Here is a 17654-nt window from a genome sequence, read left to right as displayed (position 1 = left end):
TTATGGAACGGGGCTATTTACACCCACTTTACAGCAAAGAGGTGTGCACCTTTCATTACCTAGATATAGTAACGACCGCTTAGAAAATTAAATTGTTGGCCCGATACTAACTTGCTCATTGGCATATAGTTATTAACCATTAGGCGTAATTATTAACCACCATACATCCGTACACCTGAAGTCGCCAAATTGACGAATTGTAACAACACTGTCACGCAAACACGGGAATCACATCTCGCTACTAGGCAAATCACTCATGAGGCCTAAGGGCTTTTAATGTATAAAGCAAGCCACAAAAATGTGGGTTTGGGTTACTTTTCAGCAGCTGCATGGAGGTGTTCAGGTCAATAATACGACCCAAACAAAAAAAATCCACCATTGTAATTGTTTGCTACAGGTGTTTAAAATTGCCGTACTCTTTCTGGGATGTGGTTTATGCTGTGGTTTGCATTATGGTCGGTGGTGCTGTATGCTCCTTCATAGCAATGGCCAGCGTGTGGAAAAGCTGCACGTGTCAATACGTGCCACAGCAATAGGTGATTCAAACAGCACAGCCCTAGTACCTCAAGCACGCTACTCCTAAGTCACGCTACGGGACGGCTAAGCTGTCACTTTGCTTGTGTTCTCAGAAAGGCAGTGAATGAAGGCGTGCCGTAACTGTTGGCCAACTGTCTCCACCAAAGGTTCAGCTCCCATTGAGATATTTGCCAATTCCAGTATGCAGTACACCTTGTGGGTGATACTGTGGGTTAGAGCAACCGGCTAAACATTGGAAGGTTGAGAGCTGTCATTTCAGTATGGGAGATGCTCAACTTATCCCATTATCCCTTCCAGGTCTATAAAATAAGTAGAAACTTGCACAAAGTCAAAAGTGGTTGCCATATGGAGGAATGTTTCACCACTCAGGCCATAAGTATCATTGAGCAGCGCCTGACACTCAGCAACAACAGAACAATTCATAGATTCAAAACATATTCATTCTTAAAAGACATGCATTCAATTGCAAATATAAGAACGGATGTTTTTGTATGCATATATTCTGTACGTATTGGGTCCACATAACCCCTACAGCCACTACAGGCATAACAATCCATGGCAGTGTTAATATTGACTCTTGATTCGAATCGCAGCCCTGAATCGCGACAATTGATACAAACGTTCTGAATGGTATAGTTTTTAAGTACAGGTTAATGTACTTACATGATTATTTTTATCTGCAAATGTATTTCTTATTGTCACATCTAATTTTTATTCTTGCCGTATTGTGCCACCACGCCATATTCCCCCTTGACCTTACACCACAAGAGCAGCTCGTATTGGTACCACAATCACCATATCCTTCTGCCATTATCAGATGCTGTTATATTAAGGTGACAATAAATGATAAAATACAGTACATCAATTCACAAATGGTGGAAAAATTACTAAAATCAGTCTAACATATGCAATGCCATCAGCACCAGATATGTGCTCTAGCATACATTGAAATTACATTCCTTACGAATGTTGTTGTGTTCCACGCGCCAACAAGTTAAACAGAGAAATTCCATGAAGTTTTCAATTGTGTTTCTATATTTAGAAAATCAACATCCATCGGACCACGGAAGAATTCCATGAAATCTATAACGGTCCAGCTATTCAAAACCAAAATTCCATATTGGTGTTGAAGAATTCCTTGATATCTCAATAACCACATTCCAATTTGTGGGCAACACTCACATTATATTTTCCATGATTTTTCAAAAACCTTTATTCCAAAGAGCCAAATATAAATGGAAGAATATTTAAAATGATATTTATAATTCGACGATGAGAATGCTAATATTAGCGATGATTGTCATGTTGATAATGTAAAAATCTATATTGTATACACAACGTAATATTTATAATCACTTTATAACCACCAGAGCTTTTAGACACGTGTTGACAAACCCAGCTAATGCAAGCAAAAGGTAATTTATCAATGCATACTAACAGTATCGTACTTTGTCAAGTTAACTTTGTCGGAATTTTTAGATAGATTGTACTCTGAATAATTCTGGGATGATAACAATAGTCTACATAACAGTTTTACATTGCCTTTATTGTGCAACATATTTATTGCGTAATAAGGCATTTTAAGATTTTTGTTATATATTAAAAATGCTTTAACTGATTTATTTCAAGCTTGCATTAAAGCATCGGCTTGATTTGCATTCTATAATTGAGACGATATTACAAAACGTAAGCGCTATTTCGAAAATATAAGTCCTAAAAAACGTAACTTTCAAAGATACTCATATTGATAACGTGAATGTCACCGTTGGACTTATTTTGAAACATGTAGCTGGCTGGTATTGTGGTAGGGTGCTCGACTCACAAAACAAGCATCAACGTGGCCCACCATAACGTCTATGGTTGATAAAATAAGTACAGATTTTTTTGTAATGTCAAGAATGTTTGGAATTAAAATACTGGTGCCCACCATAAGCAAGCGGAGTTTCCACCAGTGGCTCAGGGCTGCCAGCGGAGATAAACACTGCTCACTCAGGGCTGTGGTTTTTGTTTGCTTCCACTCACTATATACTAGATCTTCTGGAGCTGCTGTCGAAACAATGGTGAAAATTTATTAAATCTCATCAACTCTGTCCACTCAGCCATATAAACGGGTACACTACAGTTAGCCAATCGGCAGGTAGTGTACGCTGGGGTGAAGTGTGGATATTCCCACCTCTTTTGAGAAATTTCCACCAGCGTGGAAGAAGAGGCCAAAATAACCTCCAGAAGGGCTCTCTAAAGCTCCCTCTAGAGGGGGCCCTTCCTCCAGCAGGGCTGTGAGCAAGCAATTGCCATGCTACAAACACCCGTACATTTTTATTCTAATTTAACATGAGATGCAAGTAAACAAATTTAATAGCTCAGTGGTTTTGCCCCCTATTTTTTTTAAATTGTAAAGTAAACAGACACAGATGTAAACACTCATACAGTGCGCTCATCAAAAGCGTAGAGTCAGCGTGCCTATAACAAGCAAGGTTCCCATTGAAAATGCAAATGCTTCGTGGTACGATCTTTTGTGGATTGTTAAATTTAGCCACCAATCGTTGCTATTTTCATCCGAACGCTAACATATGGTGGCAGCGCCACCGAGATTATCGGTGCAGGAAACGTGGGATTTTTTTGTGTTGTTTTCTTTCCTTTCTGCGGCCGCTGCACTTTTCAGGTAAAGGTCTGCGCTTACCAATGGCACAGACGCCCACACGCCCCCCCCCCGCCCCCCACTCGTTTCCCCTTCTCGTTTTTTCTTTTTCCAGTCGTGCGCCTGTTGACCATACCCACACAACGGGGTCCCAAAACTGGATGGCCCAGCTCATAGCGTGGCCCGGCCACTGAAACAGAACTGGCAGAGCTTTTCCACTCTCTCTCTCTCTCCCTCCCATGACACAGCAGGCATTCCTATTTTAAAAATCCGAGTTGACAAACTTTCCACGGTATTTTATGAAGAGGCAATAACGCACGACGCGTGCTCTCAAGAAGCACGCGCTGACGATGATCAGAAGGCGGTTCTTACAAACCAATGATGCCAAGACACACGGCATGAAATTGTAAGGGAAATGGATTTAATGCTGGCAAGAATGTCACAACCAATGTATTATAATCTGGTTACGTGGGTGCAGAGTAACCATGTGCACTTTAAGCTAAAGATATTCTCTAAGATTACAGGCCCATTTTACTAACACAGACGAAGATCCCCCGTATAGCCTTCGCAGACTGTTGGGGCAAGTGCTGTTGGCGAGTAGCAGCGCCTGTGAAGGCCGGCACTGTGGAACACGCAGGGGGTGGGTGGCCAGCACCACGCCCAGCCGCCAATGGCTCCCTAGTGGCGACGTTCACACACCGCAGCAGGCACTCGTTTGAGGCTGAGTCGACCTAGGGGAAGCCCATAAGCAGTTCAGATAATCGTCGCTGGTGGTGACAGTGAGCGGGAATCGAACTCGGGTTACCGGGTTTATAGCGCAACACGTTAATTGCGACACTTTCGCTGACCCGAAGGAACTGGCTCGTACAAAAGCCATGCAGCTAGCACGCTTTATAAATGGAAACACCTTGTACCCAGGTGTCTTGGAAAGTATATTTTGGCCAAAGTACAGCACCGAGCTGATGAGATCCAACAGTTCAAAACATGCGCGCCCGTGACTGCTTTTTCCAAGCCAAACACATAAAAGTGTAAAACAAACACACACACATATCTGTCAATTTGTGTGTACATGAAAGATCTCGGGAAGCATTCTTAAGTAGGGTCCGTTGCCAAATGGCCAAAGCCAAGACATCGGTGTGCGGTTTTAATTTAAGTTTATCCCAGGAAAAAAATAGCTCGATGATGATAATGATGATGATGTCATTACATGCACAATGATGTAATATATTTCCCTAAAGGTACCCAGTGAATTTGAACCGTCGGGCTCGACATAAATTGGCTGAGCGGCAGGTGCGTCAAACCACCTGACCTATCGTTTCCACGCCCACCCTGTGCCCAGACGCAGGCGTTGACTCTATCGGCAGAAGCGCTCGCCGCGGGAGGCACTAAAAATACGGCTGCGTGTGCCAGTGGCCGGGCGCGAGGGGGGGAGGCTCACGCCACATGCTCGTCATGCTGGAAGCCTGCGGGGGGGCTTGGGCGCAGCCGCCCCCGCTCCGTCCTCATCGCAGTGACAAGAGCGCACGGTGTGTGTGGGGGGGGGGCGGGCTGACGTGGCAAGGCCGCCTCGACGGTGGTGGCGGGCCACACCCCGCTGCTGCCGCCCACGACTTCCTCTATTGTCCTTGCGCAAGTCTCGAAAAATGAGCGCGGGGAATGCGCGGCCATGGCCCCAGCGCACGCGTCCCCCGCTTAAGGTCCAGATGGAATGCAGCACCGGTTGTGTCCCAAAGATATACCAATTACACGGTGTTGCGTCGTGCCAGGAGGCATTGAACTTCACAGTCCTCCTGTCCAAAATAGCTCTCCAAACCAGAAATGGCAGCCGGAAGTTGCCGCCACAGAGCCCCTTCTGAAGGCACTTCAATGGGCATATTTCAGTCAATACTAGATGGTGTACCTTCAAGCAATGTCGAGGAGTGCTTGTCACATGACAATCAACTGGAATATTTTTAGATCTCAAGAGCTGGAAACTGCTGAATTATGTGAAAGATCAAAGGCCAGAGATTACCATGGCAAATTCCATTGAAGATACCAGACCCAGGCATTGCTGCCTTCCTGTTGCCAAATCCCACAACTACTGCCAAGTTGACACCAGACCCCCAAAAGGACCATTATTATCCCATACTCTGGCCTTAGGTCTTCCCCTTGATTGCCAGTCTCGGAGTATGAAGCGAAATCGCAACTTTGCAAATCCAACTTTAATGTGGTGCATTATTTGCGTGCATTCTCTGTTGACCAGGCCGAGTCTATCAATTCACCGCACTTGAGAAGCTTATTTAATAACTTAACCAAATGCCTGCCTGACATCATCTAAGAAGAACCCTTCGAGATTTACTGCACCGCAGGTAAGACGAAACCAAGAGCATCGTTACAGGACGCATAAGTTAGGTATTAGCTGCTGCCATTGTCATCTTCCTTGATATAGCCACGTCCTTGCTGTCCTACAGAGTCATACCATAGGCCATCTCGCCACTGCCCACACGCTAAGCTCATCCTTCCATCTCCACCATGGTCATCCTCTTCGGAACTTTTCCTTCTTCGGTTGCAATTCCATAATCGAGACTATTCCGTTGGCCACCATCCCTTCTCGCGATGTTTTCTGCCCAAGGCTCCTTTTCTTCAGAGTAAATTTTGTTTCGAATTTGTGTTTGTTCTCTGATGCATTACATTCTTCTTTCCATTTCTCAGTGTAATCCCCTGCATACATCTCTTCATGCTTATTTTTGTTCACTCTTGAGCCTTGGTTCTATTTTCCTTGCCAGTGTCCGTGTTTCTGATGAATGTCAATAGCAGGCCATATGGAATAATTGCATTTTTTCTTTCATCATATCGATGTTTCTAATTTCCAAATTATTATTTTCCAACAGTACTTCATCCTGATCTCACTCACCTCTGTAATTCGTCATTCTGTTTCCAATCAGATTAAAATAATTTCCCTCGAAACATAAACTCTTTTGTTTTACAATTGTGTCCCGATAACAATTATTTTCATTTGTTCAGCTAACTCCCTCTGAGCTTATGTCCACATTACATCTTCACTGTACGGCCTTCACATGTCACATGTTTGACTAGACATCCATATTTAGCCAAATTGCATGTAAAAGTACTTCACATATCCGCCACATTTTTTTTTTAATTGTAAAACATTACATCGGGCATGATCAGCGGTGAATGCAGTGTCAAACAAACGCTCCTGATCATATTTTATAGGCTGGGTAATTTTTTTTTTGGAATGTCATATAAACCTGACGGGATAGTTATGAGCAGGATAACTAACATCTCAGATTAAATATTTGTGTAAAGATGCAACTTAGCAATTGTTTGTTTATGCCACTAAAACTATTTTTTTTTTACCGGGTAAGGCCCACTGAGCTATATAGGTCTTTTTCAGAAGCGAACCTGGCCACAAATGATTGCTCAACGAAGTGGCTTACCATGTGAACATTTACAGCAGCCAATTACTCTAAACGCACGTTTATAAATCTGAAGGGAAAAACCAGAGGACCGGGAGAAGATTCCACGCGACCACGGGGAGAGAGAGAACACGCAAACTCCAAATATACAGCAGGCGTTAGAGTCACGATCGAACCCATGACCTCCTGTATACCAGGCGAGGTAGTTAACATCTCACCACCGTGGTGCCCACTAACGGTGGAAGAGCCTCCACTGGAGGGTATTTTGGCCTACTTTTCAAACTGGTCAGATGTCTTGGAAGAGGTGAGATTACCCAAAACACTTTACCCCATGACACGCGAACTGTCGGTCAACTAACTGTGATTTACCCCCCCCCACCAGGTATGCTGTTGGGTGGACAGAGGAGGGAAAAGTTTATTAACTTGAACGTTGTTTTAACTGCCATACTGGGTGATTGAACCAGCGACCTCTTTTTAGCAGCATTCACAACTGACATCTCACATTAACCTGCAACAAATTGAAAATGCCAATCTCTAAATATGATGTTGCTGACGTCCAGACCACTCCATTTATTTATCCTTCAAAGAGCAAATGATGCTGAGATACTGGGGTGGGTGTGACATGATGCAATGTATCTAAATGTTAAAATCTTAAATTTCTCCAAGCTGCCAATCAAGTATGTCCCTTGGCAACTTTTTTTTTAACTGACGCACCAAGAAGACGCTCCTTTTTTGCGCATGTATTTCATTGTGGTGACTGTACAAACAACCACTTATATTCTGTGGCCCGGGTCAAATGTCACATGCAAGATGTTACCTTAGTCTAGACAAAAGCATCTCGTATTTCATGATATCCACCATTCACTTATTCATTGGAAAATGCACATGGCACTAGAATAGATCATGTAATACTTTTTTTTTAATGCTGCAAAATATAGAACATTGGTGAACGTCTTTTCTAAGGAATACTTACACGGAATACTAGTTTAATCTTTTGGCCTGGATAAAGTCAATTACAAATTACGTAAATTGTAAATGAGGATTAATCCAAGAATGGTGGACGTTACACTCAAGTGAGTACTGGCCAGTGTTCATCTCCAATTGTATGCCTATGGTGGGTAGGTATGGTACCAGTCGTGGATAAGCAAAACAAGCAAAAGCTTAAGGATCCAAGCATAATTAAGGGGCCCCAAATTCAGGAAAAAATAGAGGGAATCAAAAGAGTCCTATAAACATAAAAGCTAATCATTATAAGAGTACTGAAAACAAATTAAATGCATGTCGTGGAATTTAACGCATAGGTTTCGCAGCCAATATTATGATTAAAATGTATGTTTTTTGGCGTGGGCTAGTATGGGCTTACTACAAAAATCAATTATGCGTTTAGTCTATTAACTTAATTGTTTAACACAACTGTGTGATATAATTTAGTTACTTAGTTTGTCCAGCAGTCATGTGACGTGACGTACCGGAGCTGGCATGGAGAGTGCGGGTGGGTATTCATCCTTCAGAGAAACAACAGCTGACGGTATGGAGAGTCCAGTATCCACCTACTCCACACATCTCTCTTTTTCTTCTGTGAACACATCTCTCCTCTCGTACTTATTGCAGACACACTTCCTCGTTTGCGTCTCCTCCATCTCATCCGGATACATCTCTCTGCTGTCTTCCTCCTGTCAATGGCTCAAATCTTAGCTTGCAAAGGCAGTAAACCTGGAGACTTCGCCTCTTTGGAAAAAATTTCCAGGGCGGACACCTCGGCCGATCGCGCCGGAGCCTTGCGTGCTCCACCAGGATAGGGTGGCCCTGGCATTGCCTTGGGGGGGTTACTGTTCATGCTCCAACCAGGGGCAAGCGACTGGTGATCATGTTGGCGATGATGTTTATGGCAGTATCTAGCTTATGCGAAGGAGCGAAATGAATCGTGGGGACTGCCGTGAGACCGAGAGCGACGACTGCGACGGCAGTGGGGGGGGGGAGGCCTTCATCCAGCAGTGGATAAAAGGCTGATGATGATGGTATAAGGCAGTGTTAAATAGAGAGGCGATGAGTTTTAGTTCTGATAAGATAGACATCAGAAACAAGATGACGTGACGCGGCACATGATGTAAGCTTATTTTTTAAAAAATACACGGACATAGACTGTGTCCCACACTGTCCAATACACCTTTGAAGCCCCGTTAATGAGGACTTTTTTTGTTCAAGATAATGTCAACAGCGCTCGAGTGACATCAAATGAACATCACCCTTGTATTTTTTAATATGTCGTTACAGTGACATCACTAACTACAGCATGCCGAGTCAGGACTTTAAATGTTTTTCTTCCACTGCCGAATATTCAACCCGTGCCACTGTGGCACAGTGCTCAACTGATAATCGGAATGTTTTTTTAGTTAAATTCCCAGTTGTGGAAATGGACTTGTCTGTTACCTCTCTGGGGTCAACACAATAGGGGGCGCTTTGTAGGAAAAAAAACGGTTGTCATTTACAGAGAATGCCCTCTGCCATAGAAAATATGCCATTAGTGCAAGGCCACAAATGAAAAGGGAGCAACTACCCGACACTTGCTTGATACTATGAATAGTTTGCCGTTGCCGATACACTGCCATTAATATAGTTTTCACATTAAGTTCACGAGTACTGATTGTAGTAGGTATGTTAGGTAGCTGCCAAATATCACCACACTCCTGCTCATTGCAGATGATTTGCTAAAACATTACGTTTTCTGGATAATGCGCAAACTCAGGCACTCATTATCCATAGCACTTTCCCTTTCAACATTAAACATTGGCATACAATTAAAAGGACAACTCCAAGGTGATTAAATTACGATCCAATAGCTGAATGCATACCCAACGTTACCCAATTGTTTCTAAAGATTCACATATCATTTTACAATTCATAATGTAGTGTACTTTAAAACAATGAGGGGGAAATCGTGAAATCCTCTTCGGTAAATGAATACACATGGGTCTTAACCTGAAAACACCTTGGAATTGTTGATGGTGCCGATCTATTATTTACCACTGGATTACACACCGCATTTTAAATGAGTCAAGTTGCAAACATTGAAAACCTATTTTACACAAAAGGGATTTCCCACAGCCCCTAGAGCCATTTTCCAAGCAGCAGCAGCCTCACCTTGTGATGCAATACAGCACCCGCCTCCTCTCTCTGCTATCACGAGGCATTCCAAGCGAAACCAACCATGTTTAAATGACTGTAGTTTTTTTGTGTCTGTACATTTAGTACGGAAAGAAAAGTTGACGTTGAATATTAAAGTAAGGTCCAACTGCAAGTCCGATTTAAAATGGTATACCTCGTTGTTGTTGTTTACAAGGATTGCACTGAGGAAATGGTGCAGGACCTTAAATGTAGTTTAAATTACGATTGAGAATGTTTTTTTTTTTAACCAAAAGCAACTTGTGGATATTCCACAGGGTGGTGCCGGGATGAGAAACATTTAGCAACCCAGAACTTGAGCTCAAATTCCAGACAGGACGCAACTCCGTTAATCACCCCTCTGGTATCAATAAAACAAGTAACATCGAGAAAGTGTGCACTTTTCTCTACTGCAGGGGTGGGGAACGTCCGGCCCGCGGGCCGTATGAGGCCCGCGAAATCATTTCGTCTGGCCCTGCCGAGGCAACCGCAGGCGGGACTCGAAATTCAACAAATCTAGGAGAGCAAACCTGGGAAAGCAGTTGCGAGTAGCAACATCATCAATACCAGCTAACATCACCACACGCCTCACCAAAGAGAAGCAGTTCCAGCCATCACATTAGGGGCGAGTTAATTAAATGTTTGACCAAATATAACAGGCGCATTTTGAAGTTGATGATTTTGTATGGCCCACGAATGATGTTATAAATATCCAAATGGCGCTTGGCAGAAAAAAGGTTCCCCACCCCTGCTCTACTGGCTCAGAACTACTGACAGAGATGAACACTTGTCCCTTGATCGCTCGAGAGCAGGAGAGACAATTTTTGACAGCACCATGCACATTATTCCCCGGGTGTTACTTAAATTACAAAACGAGCTTGGGGTGCGCAGGTATGAGCTTTTGTTTCCACGGAGCAGGGAATGCGAGGCGCGCGAACGACGAGGCACGTCCGCTTGCCCGAGGGCAGGACGGGAGCAGGAGGGGCACATGCGAGGCGCGCCGCTCCCCCACAGGTCAACGACTCCGCCGACGCAATTACCACGCCTCTTTACTTCCGATGCCGCCGTGACAGCTGGGCACTGGCTGTGCCGCTGTGTAGGTCTTAGCGGTTGTGCTGCGTGGCTTAGTGGTGGTTGCGCTGTATGCGGGGAGCGGGAGAGCAGCGCTGAGCGCGCTGCGCTACGAACCCGGCGGCCCGAGCTCGATTCCTGCTCTGGCCAACGTTGGTAACGAAGATCTGAACCGGTCCTGGGCTTCTCCTAGGTCGACTCAGCCTGAAATGAGTACCTGGTGCAGTGTGTAAACATCGCCACTGGGGAGACAAAGGTGGCCAGGCGTGGTGCTGGCCCCCCACCCCCTTCGTGTGCCGTTCCGACCTTCATACAGTGAGGGAAAAAAGTATTTGATCCCCTGCTGATTTTGTACGTTTGCCCACTGACAAAAAAAATGATCAGTCTATAATTCTAATGGTAGGTTTATTTGAATAGCGAGAGACAGAATAACAACAACAAACATCCAGAAAAACACATGTCAAAAATGTTAGAAATTGATTTGCATTTTAATGAGGGATTAGTATTTGACCCCCTCTCAATCAGAAAGATTTCTGGCTCCCAGGTGTCTTTTATACAGGTAACGAGCTAAGATTAGGAGCACACTCTTAAAGGGAGTGCTCCTAATCTCAGCTTGTTACCTGTATAAAAGACACCTGTCCACAGAAGCAATCCATCAATCAGATTCCAAACTCTCCACCATGGCCAAGACCAAAGAGCTCTCCAAGGATGTCAGGGACACGATTGTAGACCTACACAATGCTGGAATGGGCTACAAGACCATTGCCAAGCAGCTTGGTGAGGTGACAACAGTTGGTGCGATTATTCGCAAATGGAAGAAACACAAAAGAACTGTCAATCTCCCTCGGCCTGGGGCTCCATGCAAGATCTCACCTGGTGGAGTTGCAATGATCATGAGAACGGTGAGGAATCAGACCAGAACTACACGGGAGGATCTTGTCAATGATCTCAAGGCAGCTGGGACCATAGTGATCAAGAAAACAATTGGTAACACACTACGCCATGAAGGACTGAAATCCTGCAGCGCCTGCAAGGTCCCCCTGCTCAAGAAAGCACATATACATGCCCGTCTGAAGTTTGCCAATGAATATCTGAATGATTCAGAGGACAACTGGGTGAAAGTGTTGTGGTCAGATGACACCAAAATGGAGCTCTTTGGCATCAACTCAACTCGCCGTGTTTGGAGGAGGAATGCTGCCTATGACCCCAAGAACACCATCCCCACCGTCAAACATGGAGGTGGAAACATTATGCTTTGGGGGTGTTTTTCTGCTAAGGGGACAGGATAACTTCACCGCATCAAAGGGACGATGGACGGGGCCATGTACCGTCAAATCTTGGGTGAGAACCTCCTTCCCTCAGCCAGGGCATTGAAAATGGGTCGTGGATGGGTATTCCAGCATGACAATGACCCAAAACACACGGCCAAGGCAACAAAGGAGTGGCTCAAGAAGAAGCACATTAAGGTCCTGGAGTGGCCGAGCCAGTCTCCAGACCTTAATACCATAGAAAATCTGTGGAGGGAGCTGAAGGTTCGAGTTGCCAAACGTCAGCCTCGAATCCTTAAGGACTTGGAGAAGATCTGCAAAGAGGAGTGGGACAAAATCCCTCCTGAGATGTGTGCAAACCTGCTGGCCAACTACAAGAAACGTCTGACCTCTGTGATTGCCAACAAGGGTTTTGCCACCAAGTACTAAGTCATTTTTTGCAGAGGGGTCAAATACTTATTTCCCTCATTAAAATGCAAATTAATTTATAACATTTTTGACATGCGTTTTTCTGGATTTTGTTGTTATTCTGTCTCTCACTGTTCAAATAAACCTACCATTAAAATTATAGACTGATAATTTCTTTGTCAGTGGGCAAACGTACAAAATCAGCAGGGGATCAAATACTTTTTTTCCCTCATTGTAGGTACGTGACTTTACCGAAAAAACCAAAGAGTATGCCATTATATTGTCTACAAAGTGGCATGCCCAGGTAACAGTTGCAGAAAGCAATTGTATGTATGCATGTACACTGAACCCCTTTCACATCTTACGTAGCCAATGGTGCCTAATCGGAGTTGCGGGTGCAAGCAATGGCACACCGACACCATTGTGACTAAACATTCACAGGTCATTTGACACTGTGGTCGCCCAGACACGGAATTACGGCTGTTTACAAGCATTAAGTTAAATTTCACTGCTGATGGTGTGATAACAGACAATATACAATGTGTTCAGAGCCACTCCTTTCCTTTGCTGCCACCAGTTTGGAACTGCGTCCCACTTGGCTGGTAGTACTGCCAGCTCCACCCTTTGGCCATGGCTGAGCGATGAACAATTACATCCCCGATGTCATCAAGGTCCTAACAAGAAGAGCACTCAACCATGTCTCCACGTTGTACACACAAACACCAATGTACAACTTGGCATAACACTACCCTCTTTTAGCACCCCCTTCAATGTTAATGTTGCATTACTCGCAAATTGTATTTAATAAACATGTCTACACGCAGTATTGTACGCCACATGAATGTGTGAATCGGTGCCTACCACATGTGTTTATCCAGCTGCGTTATGCTGTGAAAGGTTGCGAGTCCATGGTCACGTAAATAACATTTGGATTTCTAAAGCATTATAAGGCGTATAACTATTGTGCAGTGCTTAGTTAATTGCAGAATGAACCCGGCATCCGGAGTTCGATTGCCAACCACGGCAAACATCAACGGTGAGTGATATCTAAACTGGTCCTGGGGAACCCCTCCACCAACCCGCACTGACCAGCAAGGTGAAGTATGGTCAAAAACCAAACATGACTGAAAGGAAAAGTAATTCTGCCATCCAGCAGTGGAATGATAAAGGGCTGTAAATTACAATTATACTGTAAAACAGTCTTAAATGCAATTAGGCTGATTATCCAACCAGGGTCAATAAGTTGAATAGCACTTGGTGAAAAGTTACCAGCTATTGTCATATGGAGAGAGACTGCTACCTACAATTGGAACTTAATATGTTTTACTCCCAGCAGAGATTAGCGCTGCGCATTGAGCAGTTTATCAGGGAGACACTTTGACTTGACATACGTATGTAATTTAAACGAATACAAGCAAGCAGTGTTAATCACAACTCGTAGCTTAATATTTAACTCGGCAGTGCAAATATATAGGTTAGAGAATAAGCTCACATCAAGCTCCAGTGCTGGCAACTGAAAATATTCCCATGCCTGTTTTTATCCGTATACACTTAACATCCTGCATATCACACTACAGCAATGTGACTCACGGCCATTGCCAATAAAAAAAAAGTTGTATTACACGAATGTACAAAAAAACGGGTCAATACAGGCATATATCAGGCCACTTGAAAAGGTGGGACAAAAGGCAAATTGTTCGTCCCACACGCGATAACAGGGTGGCTGGCTTCTTGCCATCTGGCTGCACGCAGCCTGTACAATCGGGTGGGATTGCAAATTCACTGTTGCTTCTACTCCTTCCAATTTATTAAACTATTGTTTATTTTACCAGGTAAGGCCTACCCGGGCCATGACCACTGCTGCTGCTGTATTGCCAAAGAATTGCAAGCAAGTACAAGTCACCACCAGGAACTTGCCCGAAAGTGTGCTGGAGAAACGCTGTCATACACGAGTGCTGACTTATTTTAAATGGACAGAAGCCAGAAATTCAGCAGCAACATTAAGGTGGTACTGCTGCAATACAGACGCTCACTCCACAAATGTCAGTTGCGTCGCTCAGTCATCTGCCAGTGTTAGATTCGAATCAACACATACAGCCCGTTTTTGATACGCTACTGCTAAATGAGTGCCTCTCCACTCTGTGCAGGTTGTCGGGAATATTTTACCGTATTTCATCACGCTGCTTAGTGCGGGTTTGTGAAGGCAGGAAGCATAGACGTTGGAGCACAGTCGAGTGTGACACTGATTTCTGCTGCACTGTTCCTCTGCTGAAAGCAATAAAGGCACAAGGAGCAGATCTCTGCTGACAACATATCTCCGCAGCTGACTGCAATGCCTTCTTATGAAAGGTAGCAAACAATCCAAGCCCTACCCAGTCTCCACGCCTGCTTAGCTTCCAGAACCTGACAAGAGCAAGCGCAATTCCGTGAAATGTAATTAGAGGCTTCAAGGCAACTAGGGGAGGAATTAGAAAGAATAGATTTAATGATACAATGAAAAGTTAATTTCAGGTTTAGAGTTAAGAGAGGTGCTGTCTTGTGGCTGTTGTGAGAGGCGTATTGAAGGCACACCTATTGAAGTAGGTTTGTGGTGTCTCCTTTGGATTAGTTCTCCACCGTGATGTGAATTTACATCATCTGTAGGAAGTGACGGAGATGAGCGCGCGTCTTAGCTTTGCGTCTTGAAACCGGTCGTACAACTACGACGCTACGGGTATTTAGAAATACCCACACACGCCTGGTTAAATTAATGGCCAAGTCCAGACATAAACCGTATCAATTAGTAGTGATTTTGTTTTTAGAAATAAGACAGTGAAATTGTATAGAATAAGAGTTAAAATAAGGGAAGAAGATAAAAAGAGAATCAAAGTCGATCAATATCACTGATTGGATGTAGAAATGGGCAATAATTAAATCCTAACGATTGTACATCCATTTAGGGCAAGGGAGTAAAACTGTAGTTAAAAGGGTTGTTCATGCCATAAGCAAACCCTGGCAATCTGAGGCTTATCTCAAAAGCCATCTGTCAAGCCCCAAAAAGTAAATACAAAATAATTACCAACACAAACAGCATAGGTGTAATGCCTCAATTATAATCGTTCCCATCATGATCAAATCACATTTCACAGTTTGAATCAATGACTGCAAATATGAACGTAAACATTTCGGAAGCTTAAGTGCATGCAATTACAGCACCAACTACAAATAGTTTTCATTTAAATTTGATTCCAGTATTACATTTCTTTTTTGCAGTTGCACATGTTTTAATTTCAATAAATGGTTGTTTGTAGTTAGGAAGTTGTATTGTACTTTGTTAATTTGAATAAGATTGTTTTTAAGTATCGCTTGATGCACAATAGTGTTGTGTGTAATATTTTTCTTGCTTCAGAGTTGTAACCGGTAACCTTGCTCATACACTGTTATAGTATTTCCACAGGTTTCATACTGTAGGAGAAAAAAAAAACATTCTGGATGGATAACCTGGATGGATTCCTGTCTGGCTGGCTGCCGCTCACCCAAGTGCAAGGCACGGCAGTGACGTCATCATGCGTTATGTGCGATGATGTCGCTCAGAACCAGAATATAGATGTATACTGGAGGAATCCGGAGCTAAACATCTCTTTTTCACAGATGTCTCCAGTAGGGGTACGGGTTCCAAAAACAAACACTACAAAAACATGATAGCAGTGCAAAGTACAAGAAAGATAAAACAAAGCACCCAAACACAAACAACTGAACCATCCCCATCCTACCAGACAAAGCCCACTGAGCTATTAACTTATTTTTCAAAAGCGACCTGGACACAAATAATAGCGCAACAAAGTGGCTCATCATTTGGACATTTATAATAACAAAATAGCCTAAATAATCTAAATGCATGTTTCTACATGTGGAGGAAAAAACTGGAGGACCCGGAGAAAAATCAACACAACCACGGGGAGAACATGCAAACTCCAAATATACAGGCGTCAGGGTTGAGATCGAACCCACGAACTCCTGCATACCAGGCGTGGTATTTAACATCACAGCGGCGAGGTGAATCTCCTACAGAGCCAAACATAAGGTGCGCATGCATGGATGTCGGGGGGAATGAACGGGCGTGTGGGGTATCCCACCCCGGGGATAGACAGGAGTTGAATAACTGCTCTGCGGGACTTATACCGACGATACGTTCACTCGGCGCGTGTAGGTTATTTTACTTGGAAGATTTTGTAATGTGCATCCTCCCCCCACCACCACCCCTTTTTCCATTCAATTGTGTTCCTCTTCCCTTGCCCATATAAACCCCGCACACTCCCACTGCTCGCAGTCCCTACTACATGAGTGGGGCAGTGAGCCCAATCTTCTCCCCTTCCCAGACCCCAAGAGCACCGAGTTCAGACTTCAGTTCGCAGAATTTCTGGAACCCCACCCCTCCCTTATTACGGTTCGTGCCTTTTACCGGGGCTCTTGTAAAAAAAAAAAGAAATCTATTTGAGTTGCACCCAGCAGACGCAAGGGCCATTGCATAACCTGTGCTTAAATGTCAGCACGTAGCTCCAAAAGTAATTTACATAGTTCAGAAGGATGCAAAAGCCAAGCTGTTTCTCTACATTACGCACAGGTCAGGTGGGTTGCAATGCTTTGAATACAAAAAAAAAACACCCATTGCAAAACTTCACAGATGCTGCCAAGAAACTGCACACTCCAAAGCTCTTTTTAAAGTGTAAATTCTGAGGCTAACAACACCTGTGCCACTTGGAAGGGCTCTTCAGACGCTCTTGTAAGTTGGTGCTGGCACACGGACGCGTAAACGTGCACACATCTGGATTCACTTAGCAGAGCAAATGGCGTGCACCTTTTTCAGCCGAAAGGTACCAAGCAATCCGAGGTCGGGCGAAGGCTCCAATAAGCCAAGGCTTGCACCTAAAGTGGCTGCTACGAGTTACTTATGCAATGTACTTGACGCCACGTGTTGTTAAGACAATTTAAAAGCGTTATATTATTTAATGTATAGCACCGTAATGTATCTCGGCCAGTCAAATGGCTAACACAAGCTTAAGTAAAGCAAATCGTGTGAACAATAGAGACGTGTGCTTTTGTTGTTCAGTTTGCTGCCCTTCCCCCCCGCACCTCCAATTTAGCACGGTTAGCTACGTACGATGCTAAACAAGT

The 17654-nt window shown here is 44.0% G+C and overlaps 1 protein-coding gene across 1 annotated transcript in view; it reads right to left on the bottom strand.

Moving 5' to 3' along the window:
- Window positions 1-17654, bottom strand: part of BIN3 (bridging integrator 3) — a 168088-nt gene that overhangs the window by 136035 nt on the left and 14399 nt on the right. The window lies entirely within an intron of this gene.

The sequence above is a fragment of the Petromyzon marinus genome, chromosome 11, assembly GCF_048934315.1.
Source record: "Petromyzon marinus isolate PM22_M1 ecotype Great Lakes invasive population chromosome 11, UKy_Petmar_22M1.pri1.0, whole genome shotgun sequence".
In the NCBI taxonomy this organism is placed as follows: Eukaryota; Metazoa; Chordata; class Hyperoartia; order Petromyzontiformes; family Petromyzontidae; genus Petromyzon; species Petromyzon marinus.
This window is presented reverse-complemented; position numbering and strand designations above follow the sequence as displayed.